Genomic DNA, 26,460 nt, shown 5'->3' with positions numbered 1-26,460 from the left:
CAACCATGTCATATTCCTATTCATAAATTTCCTATTATTTCTGCTTCCTATTACTTTTAGGGTCAATCACTCAAACTCCATATAGTCTGGCCTATTCTTATCTTTCTGGTCTTCTTATGTTATGCCACAGTTCTCTTTATTGTCCTGACTCAGTTTCCCTAATTATCCTGACCCAGTCCTGACTCAGTTTCTCTAATTGTTCTGCTTCAGTTTATAATTATCATCTCAAAGCTCAGTCCTGTAAAATCTCTCCTCCCTCTTTACTAGAATATTTAATAAGGATAAAAGATCTTATGTTTTAGAATATCAGAATGCTTCTTCCCATCCCAAGCTTCCAAATGTCAGATACCATCTTATCAAGATGCCTCCCCCCATGTCCAGGGTGCCTCCCCTTATTATGTCATCCCTCTCTGGAGGCTCACCCCACCCTGTCAGAACCCCATTCCAGCTCTCAGTGCCCTGATTCCACCCCTGCCTCAGTATATCCCCTGAGTCTAAGCCATGTGTATATATGTCATTGAGAACTCACATTGTTTGCTGGATTCTTGGAGAAGATAGTCTTATTCAGCTCTGGGACCAAACCATGGACCCATTTGGTCCCAGTAAATCTTTCCCTTTTAAATAAATTATTAAATACTCTCTAATCTCTATCTTGCTACAATTTCTCTGGCATTACACTTAGAGATTATTTCTTTAAACTGTAGGGGATATAAAATCCCATCCAAAAATGCTGCTCAGAGACCTCTTGAAATAGAAAGCAGAAAAGTCATTTATTTAATAAATTCTCATGAGAATGAGCAATTCCACCATGAGGAGGGAAAGAAAGAAAGCTCACGTAGAAGGGCTAAAGAACTAGGAGAAGATACACAGTTTTTATAGGTTTTAATTACAAAGGATTACATCAAGTTGGGGAACATTAAGAGATAGGTGCCCCCCCCCTTAATTGGATGTTATTTGTGCCAAAAACAATAGATTCCCTGGTTCCGGGAGGAACCATACATCAGGCAACTAGTTGTCTAAACATTGATAACTTGAACAGTGAGAAATGTCATCATCTTGGGTTAAATACATATATCTAAAAATCTAAGTAAATATTGGCTAATACTCAACATACTTATACAAGTCATAGAGACCTAGAGAAGATAGAATACAGAAAATGCATTTAACATTCTTGTAAGTTCTTCACCTTATGTCTACTCCACACACTACCTTTATGTTTCTGGTCTTCTTACTATTCTTCACAGAGGATAATCCATTTCCTATCTCTGCATCTTTATATAAACTGTCTCCTAAGTCTAAAGTGTTCTACCACCTCACTTCAACTTCTTAGAATCACTATTTTCATTTAAGACTAAAGTCAAGGTACCTTCCACAAGGAGTCTTTTCCTGGTCCCTGACTCTTTCCTTCCAAGATTACTAAACTACTTTGTATTTATCTTGCAAATATCAATTTACATTTAAGGAATCTTTCCAGTTAGAAAGTAAACTCCTTGAAGGCAGGGTTTTTTGTTTTTTTTTTTCTTTTTAATCCCCAGTATTTATCAAAGTGTTTTACATAATGGTTAACAAATGAGGTTTAAATAGTGTGGGAGTTTATGCTTTATATATCTAAAACAGAGGTACAACTCCTAATGATAATACAGCACTGCTTCAGGTGGAATGTTAACTTTTTCAAAGAATAGAAATGCCAGCATAGTGATTTAGCCAAATACTGTTGAAACTCACAAGTTACCAAAAGCATTGAGAAAAAAAGAGTTAAAGCCAGTCAATCAATAAACATGTATTAAGTCCTTACTTTATGCTAAACATCAAGGATAAAAAAGAGAGTGTGTTCTCCAGGAGTCCACAATATAATGGGAAGACAGCATGTAAATAAATATGGCCAGTTGAGATATGCAAGACAAATTGGAAATAATTAAGAGGGGAGGAACTAGAATTAAGAGAGATCAGAAAAAGCTTCCTATAAAAAATGAGATTTTAACTGAGACTTGAAGGAAGCCAGACAAACTATGGACTATAATGAAGAGCAGCATTTTAGGAATAGGCAGTAGCCACTGAAATGCTCCAAGTTGAAAATGGCACGTCTTGTTTAAGAAATGGCCAGTGCAGTGTTATTGGACTGAAGAATATTTAAATATATATTTGAATATAAAATAGAGGATTTTATAGTTGATCCTGGAGGTTAATTGGACTTTCTGAGTTGTGTGTGTGTATGTGTGTGTGTGTATGTTATGTGATAGGTAATGGAGAGACACATTGCGGGTAGGAGTACACTTTAATCTATAACTAGTGACTCACTCAAGATTATAATGATAATAAATTAGAAGAGCTGGTATTTGAATGCAAGTCTCATTCCCACAAATACTTATAGGTTTTCCTACTGAATGATTCTGTAATTGTTGTTCAGTCATTTTTAGTTGTGTGACACCATTTGAGGTTGGCTTGGCTAGAGTGTTTTGTCATTGAATTGAGGCAAACAGGATTAAGTGATTTGCTCAGGGTCACCTAGCTAGGAAGTATCTTAGAAACTATCTGAACTCATGAAGGTGAGTTCCAAGCTGCAATGCTTTATCCATTGTGACACCCAGCTATCCATATGACTATAGAGAGAGTTATTATTTCAGGTCAAGGTTAGACTAGATGACTTCCTCTGTAAAATTCACTGATTTTTATTAATTTTATGATGCTACAAAAGTGAAGATTTAAGGGGATAATAGTAATGATCAAAAGGAATAGGAAGGGATCATTCTAGCTAGTAACTAATGGTTTTGTGGAGAGGTATCTTGTCAGAGGACCTATGTACAAATCTTGCTTTTGCCAAGGATTATATGTTTGACTTTGGGGAAATCCTTTCACATTCTTGGGACTGTTTTCTCATCAATAAAATAATGGGTAGAATATGGTATCTAAGGCCCTTTAAGTGCTAGATCTTTGATTGTTACAAGGTTGGAACAAGAGGAAATCAGCCTAAATTCACAGCATGAGGGTTTTAGGCTGGGTAAGAATTCCTGCCAGAAAAGGCTGTTAAACACTGAAGTAGGTTACCAGGAAAGCTCACGGAAAAACCCTTTTAGAGAAGTCTTTATTATTTTTTTAAATAGGTGAGATCTTCATTCCTTTGGTGTTTTTGTATTCTGGGTATTGCGAGTGGAGTAAAAAGACCAATGGTTCTCAGTCTCACTTTTTTTTCTTTTGACCAGAACACATTTAGTTGTCTTGACTAAATTTAGTGACCTACTTTCAGATTTTGTGATGATGTCTTCCTGTCCCTCATGCCCAACAGCTTTTATTTCTTTATACTTAGAATATTCTACTCCTCTCTGTTCCACATATAATTGTCAGCAATTGTTCCATTTCTTATATCATTTCCTCAGAATGTCTCTTTCAGTTTCTGCTCATTATCACAGGTTTGTCTACTTCATTCTTTAATCTCTTCCTTTGCCCTTTGAATTTTAAGAATATTAGAAGAGCATATTACTCTCAGGCTTATTTCTATCCCATAATTTTTTCTTTTTTCCTTGAACTTTCATCCCAGTAATATGAAAACTGAGGCACAATGAAGTTAAACAATTTATACAGGGTCACACAGTGAATAGTAATAGTAAATGCCAAAGGTGAGGTTTGAACTCAAATGATCTCATTCTAGAGATACTGTTTTTTCTACTGTACTGCTGCTTCCTTCAAAAATCCTAAATTTGCCTCTTGAAATTTTCATACATTATTCTTGAGTTTCATAATATTATAATTAGGTTGCCTCTTAGTTTTAAAATCTTATAATCTTTATTTGAAGGATACCATGAAGTCCAGCATGGCAGGTGAGCATCTGAAATTCCATCTTTAGAGAAATTCATGATACTAGATATTTAATTATCTGAGATACTAGAAATTTTCATCATTTGAGAATCTGAAACACTCTGAAATCTTCTAGAATTCCCATTAAAATCCAAAGGCCTTGTGTTATTGGTTAGGAGTAGCAACTTGTGACTTGTCAAACTAATGCTTTACTAATCAAGATCTATGGGTAAGGTACTGGGATACAGGCCAGATGTTTGGGAGAAAAGAGAGGAAGATGGGGAGAAGGAAGTTGCTTTAAAAATTTCCAAATTATGTATTAAAGGCATAGTTTATCATACTTTTTGATCCGTAGTGAAGAGAATGGGATTCAAATCTTACCTCTGATAGCTATGTTAAAAGTGTGACCTGTGAAATTCTATTAACTACTTGGAGCCTTAGTTTCTAAATTTGTAATTAGAACTAATACATGCAATTCCCCTTTCCAAGATTTGATAAGAGAATCAGATGAAATAACATACATAAATAGGCATGTGCATATGCATGTTAGCTCATTTGTTCTCACACCAAAGTATAAAAATATAGATCTCTTTTTCTTTCTCTATCTGCCTCTCCCTTCACCCCACCACCCCACAAAAATAATGTTCCTATTAAACTGAATGAATTATTTGAACCTATGGGAAATAGGAGGTTAAGTTCTTGTGACCACAAATTATAATCTTTCACTAGCTATTGCTGAAAATATACTTCTTTGCCTATAATTATTTATAACAAAACATAATATACTATTTAAAAACCAGTAAAAACCAGAAACCACAAAATGCAGTACACAAAATAAAACTGGCAACATGCAAAACATTTTCTTTTGCTAGTAATTTCCTAAAATTCTGTAACTTTTTATGCTAACATCTCAATTTAAAAAACAAAACCAAAAATGATTCCCAACAACATATACTTTCCATAACACATGAAATCTAAGGTACCATAAATACTATACAGCAAATAAAATTCTTAAAATTAAAACATATTTTATTCTAAATCTTACTTTCCACTATCAGATGCCAGTATATACGTATTGCACTGTTTACTATTATTCTGTAAACTTCTCTACCTTGGCCACCCTTTGACAAGCAAGAAAGAGGTTGCTGGGACTTTAATTGATACTTTCAGAAGATACAGAAACTTTCAACATCTTGGCAATCACCTTAGACACCAAAGGATTTTACTACATTTTGTGGGCATAATTTAAAAAAAAAATTAGATTTAAACGTAAACAATGAAAATATGCTACGAACACAGAGAGAGGTCTTTACAACTGTAGGGTAAACAAGACCAGTGAAGTGATCTTGGGATACCAGCCTTAAATGAACATGAAGCCTCTCATTTTTTTTTCTCCTGAGAATGTGTGGAGTTGCCATTGCAAAAGTGAAAATGAGATCACTAGTAAAAACCATAGGAATTCTTGAAGTTGCAAATATTAAGAACTGAATGTATCTATATTGCAAACCTTACAGTACTATGTAAATAACTGAAGCTTCTTTCATCTGCACCCTTGATTTCATTTGTACAATGAACTCTGGAATTCTACTAATGCAGAATCTTTGGGTAGATTCTCTAAATTTGTCCATCTTATTTCTTTTGAACTACTTCACTTCTGCTTTGCTCATAGTACAGTACCTTCTTGATAAGAGTACACCATGCTGGGTGCTTCTATGCCAATACTTCACATGTCACACAATCAATTACAGGGTTCTTAAAAGAGAGTGTTCTGGTATTGCTTTTTCTGACCACCATGTGAGTGCTTGCCCTGTGTGAATTATCCACAAAATAGTCTATTTAGTGAGCATACATTTGAAATTTGAAAACTATGGCCAGCTCAAAAGAGTTGAGCTCTCTGCAGGAGAGTTTGAATGCTTGAAAGTTTAGTTCAAAAAAGGACCTCAATATTTGGTATGTTATCCTGACAGGTGATCTTCAGAATTTTTCTAAGATAATTCAAATAGAAGCAATTCAGTTTCCTGGCAAGATTCTGGTATATTGTTCAGGTCTCACAGGTTTATAACAATGAGGTCTGTGCAAGAGCTCTGTAGATCAACTTTATTAATTATTAATCCTCCATTAAATTGTGAGCTCTTCTAAAGCAAGGATTGTCTTCCATCTCTCTCAAAATCATAAGAATTTAGCATAGTTCTCCATATGTAAAGGATAAAATAAGTGCTTTTAAATGATTGACTTCAAAATGTTGCCAAATTCTATATGAAAAGCCTAAATTGCTGATAAAATTTAGTTTCTCTTTGTAAATCCATTTTAATCTAATTATTTATATTATCCTATCACTATTGTTGATTATCTTTGATTGAACTAGATCCATGGCTTGGATCAAATCAAATTTTTCTTTCTAGAAATAATAGCTAAAGAAAAGCTCAAGTACCTGATTCCTAATTGTTTCCAAGAAAAATTTGTGTTTTATGTTTTTTTTTTTTGTTTTTTTTTAGATTCTATCTCACCATCCTACCATTATACATACATGGACTAAAAGTTCTTTGAAAATTAATTTTAAAGTCTTGGCTGCCAAGGTAAATAAGGCAGAACTCTGTAAATAAACTTACAAACTCTTAGAACCTTAAAATTGAAATTGCCTTAAGATAAATCTGGTCCAGGTTTTTGTAATTTAACATTGCTTTTAAGATTTTAGGGCCAAAGGTAGCTAGGTAGTGCAGTGAATAGAGTGTTTCCCCCTGAGTCAGGAAAACTCATTTTATTTATTTCTATTCTGGCTTTAGACATTCAGTAGCTATATGATTCTTGGCAAGTCACTTAACATCATTTATTTCAGTTTTCTCATCTGCAAAATGAGCTAGAGAAGGAAATGGCAAAACACTGCATTAAATTCAGCATCAATGTTGAATCCTAAGACATATGAATGAAGACCATCACAAAATAGGTAAAGCTGTCCAGGCTGAAAATAGAGTTGGTCAAAGCTTCCATGTTAATCAGTAGGGATTAAACTAATGATTGTCCTGATTCAATTTCTTTCTTTTTTCTATTTTTCATGTAAAACATATTTCCAAATTATCTATATTTCAAAAAGCAAGAAAAAAAAGTGAAAATATTATACTTCAATTTGCTACCAGAGTTCATCAGTTCTCTCTCTGGAGGTAGAAAGCACATTTTCATCATAAATTTTTGGAAATTATATTGGGTCACTGCATTGATTACAGTAGCCAAGTCTTTCACAGCTGATCATCATCACAATATTGATATTAATAGGAACAATGATTAATTAGTTCTCTTTGTTTCACTTTCTGTCAGTTCATTTAATTCTTGCAATGCTTTCATTATTTCCCAAAGTACTCCATCACAATCAAATACCACCACTTGTTTTGCCATATTTCAAATGATAAGCATCCTATCACTTTCAATGTAAATAGTTTAACTTTATCAAGTCTCTTATGATTACTCTTTCATATTTACTTTTTTATGCTTGTCTTGGATCTTGTATTTGAAAATCAAATTTTCTATTCAGCCCTGAATTTTTCATCAGGAATAATTGAAAGTCCTCTATTTCCCTAAATATCCATTTCCCTCTGAAGTATTACAGTCAGTTTTGTTGGGTTGTTTATTTTCAGTTGTAATCTTAGTTCTTTAGCCTTCCAGAATATCATAATTCAAACCCTCTCCTCCTTTAAGGTGAAAACAGTTAAAACTTGTGTAATCTTGACTGTGGCTCCACGATATTTGAATTGTTTCTTTCTGTCTGAAGCATTGTCACTTTGACTTGGAAGCTCAGGAATTTGACTGTGATACTCCTAGGAATTTTCATTTCAGGATCTCTCTCAGGAGGCAATTGGTAGATTCTTTTAATTTTAATTTTATACTTTATCTAAGATACCATATGTTTTCCTTTCTAATTATTGAAGCATGGTGTTTAGACCCTTTATTTGGTTGTGACTTTCAGAGAGAACCATAGTTCTTTAATTATCTCTCCTCAATCTCTCTCATAGGTCAATTTTTTTCTGATGAATATTTCATATTTTTTTCTATTTTTCCATTCTTTTGGCTTTGTTTCATTGTTTCTTGATGTCTTGTGGAGTCATTAGCTTTCACTTGTCCATTTCTAATTTATTAATTTAATTAGTCTATTTATTGTTAATGTATTATTGAAAGTTTATCATGTGAGGAATGAATAAAGAAAGTGGAGACATTTTTGCCTAAAAAAGAAAAGGTGCAGAAGACAGAATAGTGGCCTTTAGAAGAGAAAAATCATAGTTTGTATATTTTTGTCTTGTGCTTTAAATGTTTAGGTTCTTTTTGTTTGTTTGTTTTTGTTGTTGTTGAAATTAGGTTTCCCTATCTTCCCCCAGATTAAATGTGAATCAGGTGCAAATAAAATCAAGATTGTGGCTTTAGCTGTAGCCACTCAGTTTAACTCTCCTAAAATTCTTCTACAAATGATTTTGAAATAATGCCTTACAACAAATTTGGGAGTGACAGAGCCAACAAAAGGTCAGGGTTAGACATGTTTTTCCAGTCAAAAAATACTTAGAAACTCGGCAAGAAAAGTTTATCAAAGCCCAGTGGAGCCCTGTTTATAGCCCACTCACAGGATGGCAGCAACAATGGCAGATGCAGCAGCATCAGAAGCTTTGAAAGATATCAGCCCAGAATAATAATAATTATTATTTATTCATACATTTGATTTAATTAATTTAATTATTTTCTTCATTGAGATTTTATAGCTCTGTCCATTCGGCCAATTTTGCTTTTAAAGGAATTCTCATCAATGAATTTTTGTGCTTCTTTTACCACTTGACCAATTTCTTTTTTTATTAAGATAATATTTTCTTCAGTATATTTTTAATGCCTCTTTGATCAAATTGTTAATTTTCTTTTAATAATTTTCTTGAATCACTTTCATCTCTTTCCCTATTTTTTCCTCTATCATTCTTAATTTTTCTTTATTTTTTTCCAGGAATTCTTATTGCCCCTGGGTCTGATTAGCATTATTCTTTGAGGATTTTTTGTTGTGATATGGGAGCCACCTGCCAGTGGCTACTGGAGGTGTAACTCATATCTGTAGAATGGATCTCTTCATGTGAGAGGAAGATGATGACACAAGGAGAGTGAGAGGCAGTTATGTTCTCAGACCTCTTCACAGAAGTAGTTGCATTGTCTGACCTTTCTCTTCTTCCCTGTGCTTCCAATTAAATTTCATTCCCAATCCACAAGGAACATCCTTGAAGGCTGCTTTGTAACTCCTTCAAGTGTTATGATTCACAGCTGTGGAGGCTCTCAGAGAATTGACCTTAGGCATGGTCCTTAACATTCTTTTTGCAGCTGCTTTCACACAGTTAATTTTCTTTTCATAATTTTCTTGCTTCACTTTCATTTCTTTCCATGTTTTTTTCCTCTACCATTCTTTAACTCTTCCAGGAATTCTTACTGCCTTTATGTCTAATTAACATTATTCTTTGAAGCTTTTTTGTGGCTATTTTCACATTTTCTGAATTTATATCTTGGTCTTCCCTACTACAACTATAGTTTTTTATGGTCAAATTATTTGTTACTATTGTTTTCTCATTTTCTAAGCTTTTTATTATTTTACATTTTAGGTTAAAGTTGGGCTCTGTTCACCTTGTACTGGGGAGGCCCTGACTCAAGTTTTTGCCTTTTTTATGATGCTATTTCCAGGGATAGTTCAATTGTGCTTTGCTCATAAAGCAGAGTACTTTCTCTGATGCCGGCATGCCATACTGGGCAATTCTATACTAGTGTCTCTCATGCTATGCATTTAATTCTGAAGAAGTCCAAAAAAATCCCTTAAGAGTGTTTTTGTATCACTTCTTCAGACCACAACGTGAGCACTTGCTTTGTATAAATTCTCTATAAAATAATCTTTTGGGCAAGTGTACTTTGGCTTTTAAACTAAGAACTTTGTCTGGGCAACAGAGGTGCCAATCAGTGCCAGTCAGCAAAGATCTCTTGTAATCTCTTTCTGACCAGTTGTCTCACCTCTTAACTGTTTCTGGACTGAGATCTTTCAAAGGTGCTGCTGCTACTGCTGCCACTATGGTGGCTGCCGCCACCATGTGCGGGCTGTAGACAGGTCTTAACTAGGCTATCACAGACTTTTCCTCTTAACTTCCTAATTTTTCTTAGGATGAAAACATGTCTTACTGTGATCTATTGTTTATTCTAACACTCCCAGATTTGATGTGAGGCACTATTTTAAAGTCATTCTTGTTGGGAGAGTTAACTGGGTGGCTAAACCTAAGCCACCATCTTGGTTTTATTTGCACCTGATTCACTTTCAATCTGAAGGAGATAGGGAAGCCAGGTTTAAGCAACACAAACAAACAAACAAAGCCCAAAACAACAACAAAAAAATCTAAAAATTTAAACCACTAAGATAAGGATACACAAAGTACCATTCTAACTTCTTTGTATCTTTTCTTTTTAAGGCAAAATACCTCCAGTTCCTTTATCCATTGATCATATGATAAGGCTTCAAACCCCTTAATAGGTATCTCAAGTCATTCTCTTCAAGATATATTTATTCCATCTTGTTACTGTCCCCTTTAAAATATAGTGCTCCAAATTGAATACAAATGCTCCAGATATTGTCTGACCAGTTGAGAATAACATTGTATTCTTTCTTCCATTGCTTATTCCTTTCACAGACAGCAAAGTACTTAAGGAAAATCCCATAACAGTAGATGAGATACAATTCAATCTGCAAATCAATTTTCATAAGAGAGGTGAAGGAAGCAAAACAGGAGTGTGTAGTAGTCAACTTATAGTACAACTAGTATTATTATATAGAAGTACAGTAGAAGTACTCTGTTAGTACTTTCTATTAGTGCAGAATAAATTTTTATAAGCTTCTAGAAGTTGTTTCACTCAGCATAAATTAAATATGAAAGCAAACATTTGTTTCTTTGAAGAACTGGTATAATGAAATGGAAGAATGCTTGGAGAAGACTGAGGTTGCCTCTCAAGATATGTCAGAGAGTAATTAAAGACCTATTTGGATCATTAAAGTTTGCAAAATACTTTATGTATGTTACTATTTGAAACGTTAAGCAACTTCCATTTTACAGAAGAAAAAACTGAATTTCAGATAAGTTAAGTGACTTGTCTGTGGCCACAGATGTCACAAGAATCAGAAGCAGGATTCCAAATCTAGTCTTCCTGACTTCAGGTGAAATATTCTATTTACTATAACATATTTTCTATCTAGAGATAGAAAAAAACCAATACATTGAAAAAGATTTCAATTCTCAGAACCATATAAGAGAGATTATTTATTTCATTTTAATTTTTTGCTCACTTAGTACCACATCTAATTTCATGACCAATTGGCAAGGCTTTAAATTTTGGCATTGAGAAGGCCAAAGTGTTTATAAGGAAGCTGATATAATGTGCCCTTACATGAAAAGTGTTACACCCCAGGTTAAATGAAGTAATTATAATTAGCTCCGACTTTCTATGTGATTTTAGTGTCATATAAATATGTTATAGACAGCAATAATTCCTTGAATATTAGTTCAGTATCAAAAGACATAATGGGGATAATGTTCAGTTGTTCAATCAGGTCCAACTCTTTATGACCCTGTGAAACATAGCACATCAATACTTGGCAAAAATACTTGAGTTATCTTCCATTTCCTTTTTTGGTGGATTAAAACAACAGTGATTTGCCAAGAGTCACATAATTAATAGGCATCTGAAGTTGGATTTGAAATCAAGTCTTCCTGACTCCAGACCCAGCACTTTATCCAATGAACCTTAGCTGCCTTTAACACTACAATAGCACAAAGTTATTATAAGAAGTGCACTTTATCTTCAAGCATTATATTAATATTTTTAAAAAGTGGAAAGATGCTGCTTATCAGTAGGTAAGGTCTTGGAAAATCATGATTATAGCCTAGAATGGGCCTTCAATTCCATTTAGCATAACTGTTTCATTATATTTATGAGCTACCTGAAACTGGAAAGCTTTAGTGATTTTTATAAGACCATTAAAGATATTGGACTGGGATTGGAACTCACCCTCTATTTCTAGGGCAATTTGATGTCACAGTGGATAGAATACTGGACTTATAATAAAGAAAATTCATCTTCTTGAGTTCAAATTTTCCTTTAGAAACTTACAGTTGTGTGACCTTGGGCATGCCAATGACTGCTGTTTGCCTCAGTTTCCTCATCTATACAATGAGTAGGAAAAGGAAATGACAAACTAATCCAATATCTTGACCAAGAAAACTCCAAATGGGAAAATAGGGAGATGGGCACAACTGAAAAATGACTTAACATCAACAACAACCTTTGAGTGTGTGATTTGGGAAGAACAGCAGTATTTTAGTCAATGTTAGTTGACTATAAAATATATGGAGAGGGCAAAGACTAGAAAGATAAAAAGAAATCAGTCTGTCAAATGGCTTTGTGTGCCAAAGAAATGATTTTCCATTTGATTATGGAGATTACAGGGAACCAATGGAGATTATTGAATAGAAGAGTGACATGGGTAGATTTACATTGGAGAAAGATCACTTTGGATGCTAAGGAAGGACTGATGGATCAGGGAAAGATGAGACTGGAAAGCAATTAGAAAGCTATTGTAATAATCTAGACAAGAGACTATGGAGGCTTGTGCTTAGGGTGGTGATTCTGTGCATGAAGAAAAGAAGATATATACATACACACACACATATATAGAGATAGATAGATAGATAGATAGATAGATAGATAAATCTTGAAGGCAGAAATGACAATATTTGAATACAAATTCGACATTGACTATGAGTTAGAAATGGTGGATGAAACCAAGATTTTGAGTTTATGTGACTGGAAAGATGGTGGTGCCCTCAATAGTAAGAAAGGAATTTGAATGAGAGAAAGGTTTTGGAGTGAAGATTTCCATTTTCCAGTAATGAGTTCCATTTTAGACAAGTTGAGATTGAGATGCCTATAGGACATCTAATTCAAAGTACTCCCAAATCTGTTGATAATACTAGATTGCAATCCAGGGAAGAGATTAGTACTGCTTTAGTGCTCCTTCCATATATAGATATTGGAAGCATTTGTTTGGAAATGATAATTGGCTCCCTGGGAGTTGGTGAGGTCACCAAGATAGTATAGAAGGAAAAGAGAAAAGGTCAAAACCAGAACCTTCAGGGATAAAAATGTTTAGTTCATATAACCTAGATGAAGATCAAGCAAAATAAATTGAAAAGGCATTATCGTCAAGTAGCAGGGGACCCAGTAGAAAACATCCAAAAGGAGATGGTGATTGAGCGCTAAATACTACAGAAAAGTCAAGGATAGAATTGAGAAAAGGACATTCAATTTGCCAATTATAAGAGACCATTGGTAACCTTGGAGAGAGCAGTTTCAAATGAGATCAGAAACCAGATTGCAAAGGGGTTTCAAAATGAATCAAAGGCATGATCAGAAATAATAGGCAGGTTTTTCAATGAACAAACAGGAACAATCTAAGAACATGCAATATGCTCTGTGTTTAACTGAATATCAATCTTTTCAACTACATATGCACATATAGAGAACAATTTGATTCTATATCTGTGTGGATGTATATAATTATTTTTTTGTCTCAAATTTCTTGTTTTTCAAAAAGAGAATAAGAATATTCTATTTACCTACCATAGCAATTATGGGAATCATCAGCACACCTCAACAGTGAGAAAAATAATTGTTATAAAGCACATAAAGTCCCCAGAATGAGCCCTGAAATGAGCTCTGCTTCTTAAAATACAGTTCAATGATTTCAAAATTAAGATAATTTATTTTAATAACTCCTATTATCTAGTTGTTATTAGTAGCCTTCAGTTCTTATCTGTATTACAGGAGATAACAAATTAGAAGAAACCAGAGTTAGAGAAAAGAATATGCTACAAATTAAAAAGCATCTGTTGAGAGTGAGGGAGAAAACAAAAGAATTATCAGTTACTATAACAGAGTTTTTAGGACCCCACTGGAAAGCTGATACTTATACACCTTTCTTAATTAGCTATGAAAATTTTCCTCACATGTATAGGCATAGCTCCTGTGAGGTTAGAGATGTGATCAATCCTCGGGCTCCAGATTACTTAAGATATACTTTACTTTTGAGTGATTTATATGATTATATTAAATGTTCAGGATTCACCTGTCTAAGTTCCCAAATCTAATAAGCTCTGACCTCCTTATTGAACTTCTTGCTTCTAGATGTCTGACTTGCTCTTGATGATGGTAAACTTTGGACTCCCAGCTCCTGCTATCATTTCTTGTCTCCTAGACCATCTGTTTATATTAGATGCTGACATTTCTTTGGCAGTTTTCCAGTCCTGGATCCCTTTTCTGCTGTCTATGTTCAGGTAACTGGTTATACACATCACAATTAACTCCTGAGGGCATAACTCTGTGACACCAGCAACAAAAAAAAATGATGCTTTGTTTACATCAGTAAGAAAATGTTAATTATGCCAAACATATTGTATTTAATAAATCATGGGGATATATAACATGTTTAGAAAGACTTACATGGAAAAAAACTTACTGTTTAAAAATCATTGATTTATTAAGCAATAAAAATAAGATATTATCTTAGATAATCTCTCTGGAAACTTCAAAGAATGACAGAATCATAAAATCTCTGAGATGGGAAGGATGTTAAAGCCTACATTTTGCCACTTGGATCTGAACTAGAATCCATTCTATATTATCCCTTCACTCAAGTATTTCTAGTAATAAAAAAAAAACAAAAAACATAGTATTCTGTATTTGGACAACTATGTTTATTAGGAAGTTTTTCCTTATATGTAATTGATACCTACTTTTCTACAATCAGCCATTCATTGCCTTACTTTATTTTGCATTATAACTTTTCTGATATTCATAGAATTTAGAGTTAGAAGGAATCTTAAAATAATTTTAATATCTCTCACTTTATAAAGGAACAAATAATGCACAGAGAGGTAAATTTTAAAGTATTGGGTGCAAAGTGAAAAGAACTAGGATTCTAATTTAGATCTTATTTCTTCTAATATTATATTCTTTTCCTTGCAAGCAACTGCTTCATGATCATGCCTCCCATTTTCTTTTTCCCAGTTTTTTGAACTTTACATTATTTTCTTAGTCCTTACAGTGTCCCAGAAAAGCTGTCACAGGGTCTTTTTTGGAAATGAAGAAAAAAAAAAACTAGATACACTACAAAAAAAGACAAATTTAAAACTCTACAAGACACCCAGCAGAGAAGACATACCAAAATTAAGGGGGAATTTCATGAGTTCAGCAAGGGCAAACAAAGGACTTCTAGCAACCATTTTTTACATATACTATTTTTATCTTAACTCTGCCACAATCTTTCTTTTGAGCTACCCTATTGTTAGTCTTAAACATGACTTACCCTATTGTCAATCTTAAACATGTATCATACATTTCCCATGTAAAAAAAATAACCAAACAACAAAACCATAAACAATTTGTCCATATACTGAGTTCCTTGAGACTGATCCTTGATTTTGGCTCTCTAGGAATTTGGATGCTATATGTTTAGTATTCCTGTTATTTCATTATCTACGATACCTTTAAGTAGGATATAGTCTCCTTCCTTGTCTTTTAATTAGATTTATTTTTGCTTTTGCTTGAATTGAGATCAGGATTGCTACCCCTGATTTTTTTTTTATTTTATTTTTTTTAAATTTCACCTGAAGCATAATAGATTTTGCTCCAGCCTTTTACCTTTACTCTGAATTTATCACTCTGCTTTCAATGTGTTTCTTGCAAACAACGAATTTTGTTTTATAGGACAGTTCATCCCATTAACATTCATAGATAGAATTACTAACTCTGTATTTCCTACCATCTTGTTTTCCCTCAGTTATACTTTTCTGTTCCCTTTGCCACTTTCCCTCCTCCCCAGTATTTTGCTTCTGATCACTCCCTCCCTTAGAAAGCCCTTCCTTTTAAAGCTCCTCCTCTTTTCTTATTCCTTTCTCCTTCTACTTCTCCCTTTTATTAGCCTCCCCTTTTCCTTTCTCCTTTCTCTTCCTACTTCCAATAAGGTGAAACAAGCTTCTCTGTGAAGCTAAATGCTTCTGATATTTGCTCTTTGAACCAAATCTGATGAAAGTAAGACTTACACAATGCTCATCCTCCTCCCTTCTTTTCCTCAATTGTAGTACATCTTTTTTGCCTCTCCATGAGATGTAATTTATCCCATTTTAACTCTATTTTACTCTTCTTCCAGTAGAATTACCTTTCCTCTTCTAGTTTCTTTTTATATAATCACAATAAAATAAAATTATACCTGCACCCTCTAAGTATACTCATAACAGGAATGTAGAATTTATCACATATCATCTTCCCATATAGATATATATAAGATTTTTAGCTTTTTTTTTAAAGTTATTTTTCTTTCCTTTTTATCTTTTTATGATTCTCAAGTTCTGTTTTTGAAGATCAAATTTTCTATTTAGCTTTGCTCTTTTCATCAGAAATAAATAAAATTCACATGTTTCATTGAATGTCCATCTTTTTACCTGAAAAGTAATACTCCATTTTGCTATATAGTTGATTCTTTGCTGTAATCCAAGTTCCTTTGCCTCTTGGAATATCAGATTTCATGTCCTTTCATCCTTTAAAGTGGAAGGTGCTAGGTCCTGGATAATTCTGATTGTGGCTCCTTGATATTTGAATTGTTTCCTTCTGGCAGCTTGCAATAATTTCTACTTGATTTGATAGTTCTGAAATTTAGCTCCTTAGGGATTTCATTTTGGGGTATCTTTTAGGATCTTTCAATGGTTATTTTACCCTCTGTTTCTAGGATGTCAGAGCAGTTTCCTTTGACAATTTCCTGAAAGATGATGTTTAGGTTCTTTTTTTTTTTTTTTTTTTAATCATGATTTTCAGGAAGTCCAATAATCCTTGGATTGTCCCTCCTAGATTTGTTTTCCAAGTAAGTTGTTGTTCCACTGAGTTATTTTACATTATCTTCTCTTTTTTCATTTCTTTTTAGTTTTGTTTGACACATTCTTGAAGTCTCATTGAGTGATTCACTTCCATTTGTTCAATTCTAATTTTTAGTAAATTATTTTATTTTCTTAGCTTTTTTGTCTCCTTTTGCATTTGACCAATTAAACTTTTAAATGAGCTGTTTTGTCCATTGCATTTTTCTGTTTTTCAATGAATTGGTTTCTTTTTCACATCTATTTTGTAAGGAGTTATATGCTTTTTCCATTTCATCAAATCTATTTTTAAAACAATTTTATTCAGATAATTTGTTTTTCCTTTTCCATACCCTCTTGCAAAGATCTCATTTCCTTTCCCTTTTCTTATAACTTTCTTTTAAGATCTTCCTAGAGGGTATTGTAAAATGGGAACCAATTTATATCACCCTTTGGGGTTTCAACTGGAAATGATTTGCTTTCAAAATGCTCAGAGTTTGGGATCTGTTCTTCTCTTTCTCCATAAAGGCTGTCTATGGTTAGAGTTCTTTTTGCTTTTTTGCTCATTTTCAAAGTTGAGGTCTGCTCTTATGGCAAGGGGCAATAGCTGCTTTAATTTGCCTGGGGTCAGTACCACTGACTAACTTCTGGTCTTGTTCAGGCCAGATCCTGCATTTTTCTGGAGTTCAGAGGCTCACTATTTGCCTTTTTATTTGCTGTGGGTGTCTCACAGCTAGTCTGCTGAACCACTGACATGTAACCTAGGACAGAGTAACCTAAGAGCCTCATAGTGCGTGGATACCACACCATAGCTCCCTGTGCTATGTCCAGGTTCAGCAGCCTCTCCCTACTGCCTAATTGAAACAGACCTTTTGTGAAGTTCTTCCAAAGTATCTTTTTTGGGAAATTTGCTATACTCCAAATATTTGTGGGTTCTGTCACTCCAAAACCAGTTTAGAAGCTTTATCTGTTGTTGATCTGAGGAACACTAGGAGGATCTCAGAGACATATCTACTCTCCACCATCTTGGCTCCACCCCCAGAAGCCGTTTCACTGTAACTATAAATCATATCCCTTGTAAGTAAGCGGTCTAAATGATAACATATGGCCACTTCCTCAAATGAAAAAAGTTGATCTAGGACATGTGCAATGATACATGGAAGGTTATATATAGAGTATGAGATTTAGTCAGAACTAGAAATGTGATCTTTTGAGTTTTAGATAAGTGACAGTTGAGCATCATATGATCTACTCTTTTAATGAAAAATTGAGGCTTTGCTATTTAATTTTAAAAACAATAGTTAGCAAGTAAGAAAATGCATTTACATAACAAAGTTCTAAAATCCAATTTTAATCTAGTATAGAAAATTATCTAAATTCATTTGTGCCTATAAAAAGGATAGCAAGATGCAATCTCTTGAGGGTAAGGGTGGGTGGGTGAGGGGATTCCAGGATGCTGATTCAGTCTAGCTAGGCCCTAGAGGAAGAAAAAAAGGCAAACTGATGGGATTACACATTAAGGAGGAAGGAAGCAATTCAATGTGATCAGTGACTCATTGCTTGATGGCTGAGCCATTGATCATTTCAAACCAAGTTTCACACACCAAGTGCAACTGTTCATTTAAAAAGTGCACATGCCTCTCATCTACCCCACCCATACTGAGCCTCTCTTCTCCTTACAACTCTTTGCCCATAGCTTTTAAATCAAACAAATAATTTCATTATTCCCCATGCATTTAACCTGCTTCTGGCTCTGAGCTATTTCACAGGCCATCCCTTCTATATGAACTGTTCTTTTTCCTTCCCTTTCCCAACATACATCACTTATGCCATCCAAAATGTTGTCTTTCCTAACTAATCCCAACTAACTCTGCTCATATCAATCTTTCCAAGACACATTTAGCATAGCTACATATAATTGTATGCAGCTGTTAATGAATTCTGTATGTTTTCATATGTATTCTCATTTATATTCATTTAGGTGAGCCTCCATATTTCATGAATAATATTTCAGTTATTGTGTCTGCTTAGCACTTGTGAACAATCTTCTTATTTAAAGTGAATAATAAAGATGTCCAGGTCATTCTCATCTCATCAAGCTTGAATATTATTATTTCTACCTATAGCTACCTTTTGACTGTTTATTTCACCAGTTTTTATTTTCATCTTGCTTTTCCCTTAGATTCAGGTAAACACATTTAGATCTTTTTTTCCCATGCCAATTTAAAATTTGATTTTGGAGATTGTCTGTGCAAATTCACGTTAATATGATTTTTAATTGCTGGCTATATCTCTACTCCAAAATCTCCCTGGAATTTTTCCAGAAATAGAAGAAAATGAAAGCAGAGGAACTTGCTATACTAATCTTCCTAATCATTGGCAGTCCCATACCCTAATTCATTGTTGTCTCTTTAAAATATAGACTTATCCACCTATTGCCCTAGAAATGTCCCTTGTCTTTAAATTTCATTCCAGTTGTATGGAATGTCTCTGTCACTCCCTAGTCATTGTGATGAAACTATACACACACTTATGTATGTATGTATGTGTGTGTGTGTATATATATATATATATATATATATATATATATATATATATATATATATATATCCATTTATTTATGTGTGTGTATATAGCATTATAGTTTTCCTACTGGAAAAATCTTGGGTACCCAGCTAGTCCTATGCCTCATTTTTTTTTTTTTTTTTAACAAATGAAGAAATTGAACATATATATATATATATATGTATATATATATGTATATACACATACATATATAATATATATGTATATATATATATATATACAATCTATGTATGCATGCATACATATATGATTGTCCCTATTAATTTCATGATATGTGATAATACAAAGAAGATTAAAGTTGGCTTTTATATTTTAAAAGCTTTATCAGCAAGTCAGAGAAAGGGCAAATGGTAATAAAATGCATGTCCACAGGCCACACTTCATGACAACAATGTAAAAGAAAAATCGTCTTTAGGCATAGCTAGTAAATCATCTAATATATGGCATGCCAAAATACTGTTTTATTATATTTGTTCTTATCATGTCAATCAGACTAAATTTGTTCAATAGAACTGTTTTTTTTTGTTTGTTTGTTTGTTTGTTTTATTTACTGAAATACTTTTTGTGCCTAGTATGGTATATATTCCAAATATAGTGACTGTCTGAGTAAAGTCAACTGGTTCTGAAATCAGAGAAGCTGAGTTCAAATTCTACCTCACATATTTACTATATGTGTGATTTTGGGCAAGTCATTTAACATTACCGAGCCTCATTTTCCTTATCAGTAAAAAATAAATAAATGAAGTGTAGTATTAGTTTGGTACACAGGTCTTTGCAGTAGTAAAGCTATGAAGTTATTCTCTGTCTCCTACTAATTTTAAGAAACCAAAGTAATTTAGGACAGTATTGCTTAGCTTATCAGTAGTGTTCAGTAACACTATATCAGATGACTGACAAGTTTGTTGTTGTTTTTGTTTACAGCTATTTTAATGGTTTTAAAGCAAAGCCTATTTTTCCTACATCTTTTGTACTATAACAGGAAAAGTTCTATTTTCCACAGGTGAATAAGCTAGAATAGATATGGCTCAAGATATAGCTTCAAGAATTTTCTTTTCAAGATAGTTTCTCAACATATACTAAATATTAAAACATTCCAACTAGCAAGAAAAGTTTTGGGCAACCTATCTCCTATAGTTTAATGAAATCCCTCCAAATTTGCCTTTAATATCAATCATAACCCCTGAAATTCCCATCATTATCATAATTCCTTTGAGTTAAGGCATTTTACCTACAGACCCTTTAAAAATGTTACCTTATAGGCAATATAGGAAAGATACTGGATTTGAAGTTAAAGTACTTGACACCTCTGATACTTACTACCTTTAGGCTTAGTTAAGTCAATGAATCTGTCTAGGTCTCAGTTACTCTTTGGTAAAAGGAAGGAGTTCAACTAAATGGTTTCTGAGGTCCTTTCCAATTTTTGATCTGTGATCTTACAATCCTATTTGTAACAGATTAAACTTTTATTTTTTTACTTTTTTCCTCTTAATAGTATTTTTAATTACATGTAAAGATAGTTTCCAACATTGATTTTTATAAGATTTTGAATGCCAAAGTTTTCTTCCTCCCTCCCTTTCTCCCCATCTCCCCAAGATAGCAAGTACTCTGATATAGACTATACATTTAAAATAATGCTAAACATATTTCCATATTAGTCATATTGTGAAAGAAGAATCAGAACAAAAGAAAAAAAAAACATGAAAGGAAAAAAACCCGCAATTAAAAAAAAATGAAAACAGTATGCTGAGATATGCATTCAATCTCCATAGTTCTTCTTCTGGGTGTGGATGGCATTTTACATTACAATTTTTTTGAAATTGTCTAGGATCACTGTATTGCTGAGAAGAGCTAAGCTTATCATAGTTGATCATGATACAGTTGATCATAGCATTGCTGTTACTGTTCTGATCACAATGTTCTCCTGGTTCTGCTCACTTCACTAGCGGCTAGCATCAGTCCATATGAGTATTTCTTGATTTTTCTGATGTCAGCATGTTCATCATTTCTTATGGCACAATGGTATTCCATTATATACATACCACAATTTTTTCAATCATTCCCCAATTGATGGACATTCCTTTAATGTCTAATTATTTGCCACCACAGAAAGGGCTGCTATAAATATTTTTGTACATTTAGTCATTTGCCCATTTATTAGCATTTATTATACTTTCCTTCCTTTCTTCCTTCCTCCCTTCCTCCCTTCCTCTCCTCTCCCTCTCCCTTCCTCTCCCTCTCCCTTCCTCTCCCTCTCCCTTTCTTTCTTTCTTTTCTTTCTTTCTTTCTTTCTTTCTTTCTTTCTTTCTTTCTTTCTTTCTTTCTTTCTTTCTTTCTTTCTTTCTTTCTTTCTTTCTTTCTTTCTTTCTTTCTTTCTTTCTTTCTTTCTTTCTTTCTTTCTTTCTTTCTTTCTTCCTTCCTTTCTTCCTTCCTTCTTTCCTTTCTTTCTTTCTTTCTTTCTTTCTTTCTTTCTTTCTTTCTTTCTTTCTTTCTTTCTTTCTTTCTTTCTTTCTTTTTCTTTCTTTCTTTCTTTCTTTCTTTCTTTCTTTCTTTCTTTCTTTCTTTCTTTCTTTCTTTTTCTTTCTTTCTTTCTTTCTTTCTTTCTTTCTTTCTTTCTTTCTTTCTTTCTTTCTTTCTTTCTTTCTTTCTTTCTTTCTTTCTTTCTTTCTTTCTTTCTTTCCTTCCTTCCTTCCTTCCTTCCTTCCTTCCTTCCTTCCTTCCTTCTTTCTTTCCTTCTTTCTTTCCTTCTTTCTTTCTTTCTTTCTTTCTTTCTTTCTTTCTTTCTTTCTTTCTTTCTTTCTTTCTTTCTTTCTTTCTTTCTTTCTTTCTTTCTTTCTTTCTTTCTTTCTTTCTTTCTTTCTTTCTTTTCTTCTCATTTTCCCAGTTACATGTAAAAACAACATTTAGGGGGATTATACACGTACATTATTTTTATATAGCATATTTCCTTGTGAATTATGTTGGGAGAGAAAAATCAGAACAAAGGAGGAAAACCACAAGAGAAAAAGAAAATAGAAGAAATAAAGAAAAAAGGGGACATAGCATGTGTTCACTTATATTCACTCTCCATAGTTCTCACTCTGGATGTGAATGGCTTTTCCATCCAAAGTTTATTGGGATTGTCTTGGATCACTAAATAACAGAGAAGAACCAAGTCTGTCATAGTTGATCATCATACCATCTTGCTATTACTGTGGTATTTCTGATTCTGCTTATTTCACTTAGTATCAGTTTGTGTAAATCTTTCCAGGGATTTCTAAAATCAGTTTGTTAATCATTTTTTGGTAGAATAATAATATTCCATTACTTTTATATGCCATTACTTATTTACCTATTCTCCAACTGATTGGCATCTACTCATTTTCTAATTATCTGCCACCACAAAAAGAGCTGCTACGTTTTTGCACGTGTGGGTCCTTTCCTCTCCTTTATGATTTCTTTGGGATACAAACTCAGTAGTGGCACTGCTGGGTTAAAGGGTATGCACAGTTTTATAGCGCTTTCAGTATAGTTCCAAATTGCTTTCCAGAATGGTTGGATTATTTCACAACTCCACCAACAAGGCAGTAATATCCTCAGTTATATTAATGATTAGAACTTCAGTAAATTTGAAAAGTAAAAATCAAGGTTTTGCAGGCACAGCATGCTAAATGAACATCTTTTGATAAGAACATAATGTCTTTGCATAGGACTGCTCCCCAAGAAGAGCAGAGTGTGGTGTGGTATTTCAATAGCAACAGTGAAGGCACTGAGTGCTTGTGTCAATAGAATACTGAGATAAAGTAGGGGATGAGGAAAAGATATTGGGGTTGCTAAAAACAAATTTTGCCTGCTTGGCATTTTGTTGGGGCCAACCCTTCTTGAGGCACTGTTTTTATTGATTTAATCAAAATAATTTTTCCCATAAATACAGCAGCATTTAAAACATTATTTAAGGTTGTGTTTTATTTTCACAAGTTAAATGCAAAGCTTATTGAGGGCAAAAGAGATTGGGCCATTTTTATCTTTGCACTCTCAGAATCTGGCATATTGTTTTGCACATAGTAGGAATAGATACTTAATAAGAGTCTATAGAAATTTGTTTTCTGTGGGCATGAATTGAAATTGAAACTCTTAATTCTCATTGACAAAAGACTTGACAAAAGAACAAGGAGCAGGAAGAGAAGGAGAAGAAGAAGAAAAAAGAGGAGGAGGAGGAGACAGAGACAGAAAGACAGAGACAGAGAGAAATAAAGAGAGACAGAGACACAGAGAGACAAAGACAATCAGATAGAGACAGACAGAAAGACATACACACATAGAAACAGACAGAGATAAACAGAAAGACAGAGATTGATAGAGACAGAGAAACAGAAAGACATAGAGAAACAAAGAGACAGACAGAGACAAAGGAACAGAGAAATAGAGAAAGAGACAGAAAGAGAAAGAGACTGAGACAGAGAAGAGACAGAGACAGAAAAACAGAGAGAGACAGAAAGAGACAGACAAACAGGGAGAGAGAGAAAAAAAAAGAGACAGAGAGAGAGAGAGAGACAGAGACAGAGACAGACAGAGACAGAGAGATAGACAACCAAACAAAGATAGAAACAGAGGCACAGATAGAGACAAATACAGACAAAGTGGGGAGAGAGAGTGAGAGAGAGAAAGACAGAGACAGAGAAAGAGAGAAACAAAACACAAAGATATAGATAGAGAAAAAGAACCAAAAAGTGTGTGGGGGTGGCAATATGAACATCACAATCATGCGTCTGTGTCACTATTTGGAAGCTATGTAAGGGGTAAGATATAAGCTTGCTAAGCTCAGTGATCATCCTGTACTCCTAGGAAGTAATTTAGAAGATAGAGCTCCAGGATATGCCTGCAAATGTGGGCGAAGGCACTGTGGTTGATGGCTACATAGCTGTTTCTTTCATTCTTATCTGATCATTGTGCTGCTTGGGCTCAGCACAATGGAGCAGAGGATTAATATCCTAGAGGAATTTTATTTGGAACTAATTCAAATCCTCTGGGTCCTGTTTTTGCATAGTTACATAAGTGAAACAGATCCCCAGATAATTCCCACAGGATACAAACTGGGTAAATTGCTATATTAAACCCCCACATTAATTTTCTCACAGGATGGGATGTACATTAATGATAGAAGTAGTACAGAGTATATTCTTTATACTGGACTTTAATGAGGAATTTTAATTTGTGACTGCATGGATCTATACATTACAAAAGTGAATAATCCATGGTCAGATAGTTACACTGTTTGGGCAATGCCAATTACCATATGTGAAAGTAACACTAAAAAATTAGATCAAAGATTAGAATTTCCTGAAAAAAACAATGGCTTTTAGATTGATCATTTTTCTGAATATAAACCACATCTTTGGGACAGAAGGAGGAGAATGGAGTTGGGATTGATTCAGAAAGACCTGAGTTCAAATCCAAACTTAAATACTTTTATCTGTATTATCAAAGCAAGCTACCTCACCTTTGTGTATCTCAATTTCTTTACTTGGAAAATGAGGGATGAAATGAATTTTAAATTATTTTCCAGTTCTAAATCTATAAACGTATGATTAGTGGGAGAACTGAGTAGCTATTTGGGAGGGGATTTGTGAAAAGCTCAGAAACACTAAGAGATGGAAAGAGACAACAAATTATAAAAATTGAAAATAGCTGTCGGAAGATTCCAAGAGCCTTTATAGCTATCAGAAATAAAAGGACAATTCAGACCAAACAACTATTAAGACCATATGTATGAGTTTCCTGATTTATCTCTTTGTAAACCACAGCATATTTTTGGTACTTTATAAATATGCCCTATAGTATTGTTTTTTTTTTTTTTCACTATATCTTTTCACTATGTAAGGTATGCCGGTGTGATAATAATCCCACTAACACACCAAAATCAATGTCTAAATTGAACCCATAATCTTTCTCCCCCTTCAAAAAAATCTCTCCTTTCTTCAAAATTCTTTATTTCTTAAATGGCAACACTATTTTTCTAGACTCCAAGAAAATGTGTAGAGTGTTTTAAAACCTCATGTTGCAAGAGTTCTCTACCACATATAGCATAGAGGTGATGTTTTGTGTATTGAAGGGAGGAAGAAAATATGTTTCTAGTTTCTTTTCCACCCTTCTCTTATGAAGTGTTTCATTACTTCCAGAAGGTAAGCAGGAGGTAAGGAGCAGACTCTTGTCTACTCTGCTTTCCTCAGAGAAAGGCTACAATTAGACTTATCTGCTCTCTTAAATATATTGAAAACAAAGTAATGAGTCAAGATATGAACAGTTTTCTTCCCAACAAAGGGATTATATGGACAGGATTCAGCTCTAGATAGTGCCTAATCTCAAGTTGAGGAGAGACTGCATTTTAGCAAACAGCTTTTGCATTCTCTGGCTCATTATGCTTTCACCCAATAAAATCTTGGGAACAATCTCCAAAAAATTAGGAATGGTTTTATCTATGGTTTACCTGTAAAAACTTAGCAGGTTTCTTTCTAGAAAATGACTCAATGTACCAAGTAATAGCTACAATAGCATAGAATAGGTATGTATTCCCACCAGAGAATAAATGATAAAAATAAACAAAAGATCCATAAATACCCATTAACTAATATTTAAAACCATGATTCAGTATTCTTTCACTGGTAACATACACCTAAAAGTCTGAAACATAAAGTATAAAAATATGAAACATCTTGTAGGACTACTGAATAGGCATTTTTTGGTACTTGGTAACTTTCTGAGCAACTTACTCAAGATCCATATCATCTGGCAAGCCAGGGTATACTTTTAGTTCATGCTCCTGATGGTGGTCATTTTATCCTATGATAAATGATTCATAAGTCAATTCCTGGTAGCTAGGAGCACACAGATCCAAGAATTCCTAAACTCTTCAATTCATGGGAGTTGCTCACAACTTCTCTGCTACTAAGCATTAATTTTAGGATAGCTGTTCAGTCATCTATGGTATAGGGAAACAAACAAACAACAAAATAAAAAAGAGAAGAGGCTTCTAGGCCATTGATATACAATTTTAGATTCACCTATCAAGCAAAGGCTCCTAATACTCTGCACAGTAGCCTTTATTCTTTCTATGTTCCTTATCCTACTACAGGAATTTGAGGAAGATCTGAGTTATAAT

The sequence above is a fragment of the Sminthopsis crassicaudata genome, chromosome 3 (assembly GCF_048593235.1).
Source record: "Sminthopsis crassicaudata isolate SCR6 chromosome 3, ASM4859323v1, whole genome shotgun sequence".
In the NCBI taxonomy this organism is placed as follows: domain Eukaryota; kingdom Metazoa; phylum Chordata; class Mammalia; order Dasyuromorphia; family Dasyuridae; genus Sminthopsis; species Sminthopsis crassicaudata.
This window is presented reverse-complemented; position numbering follows the sequence as displayed.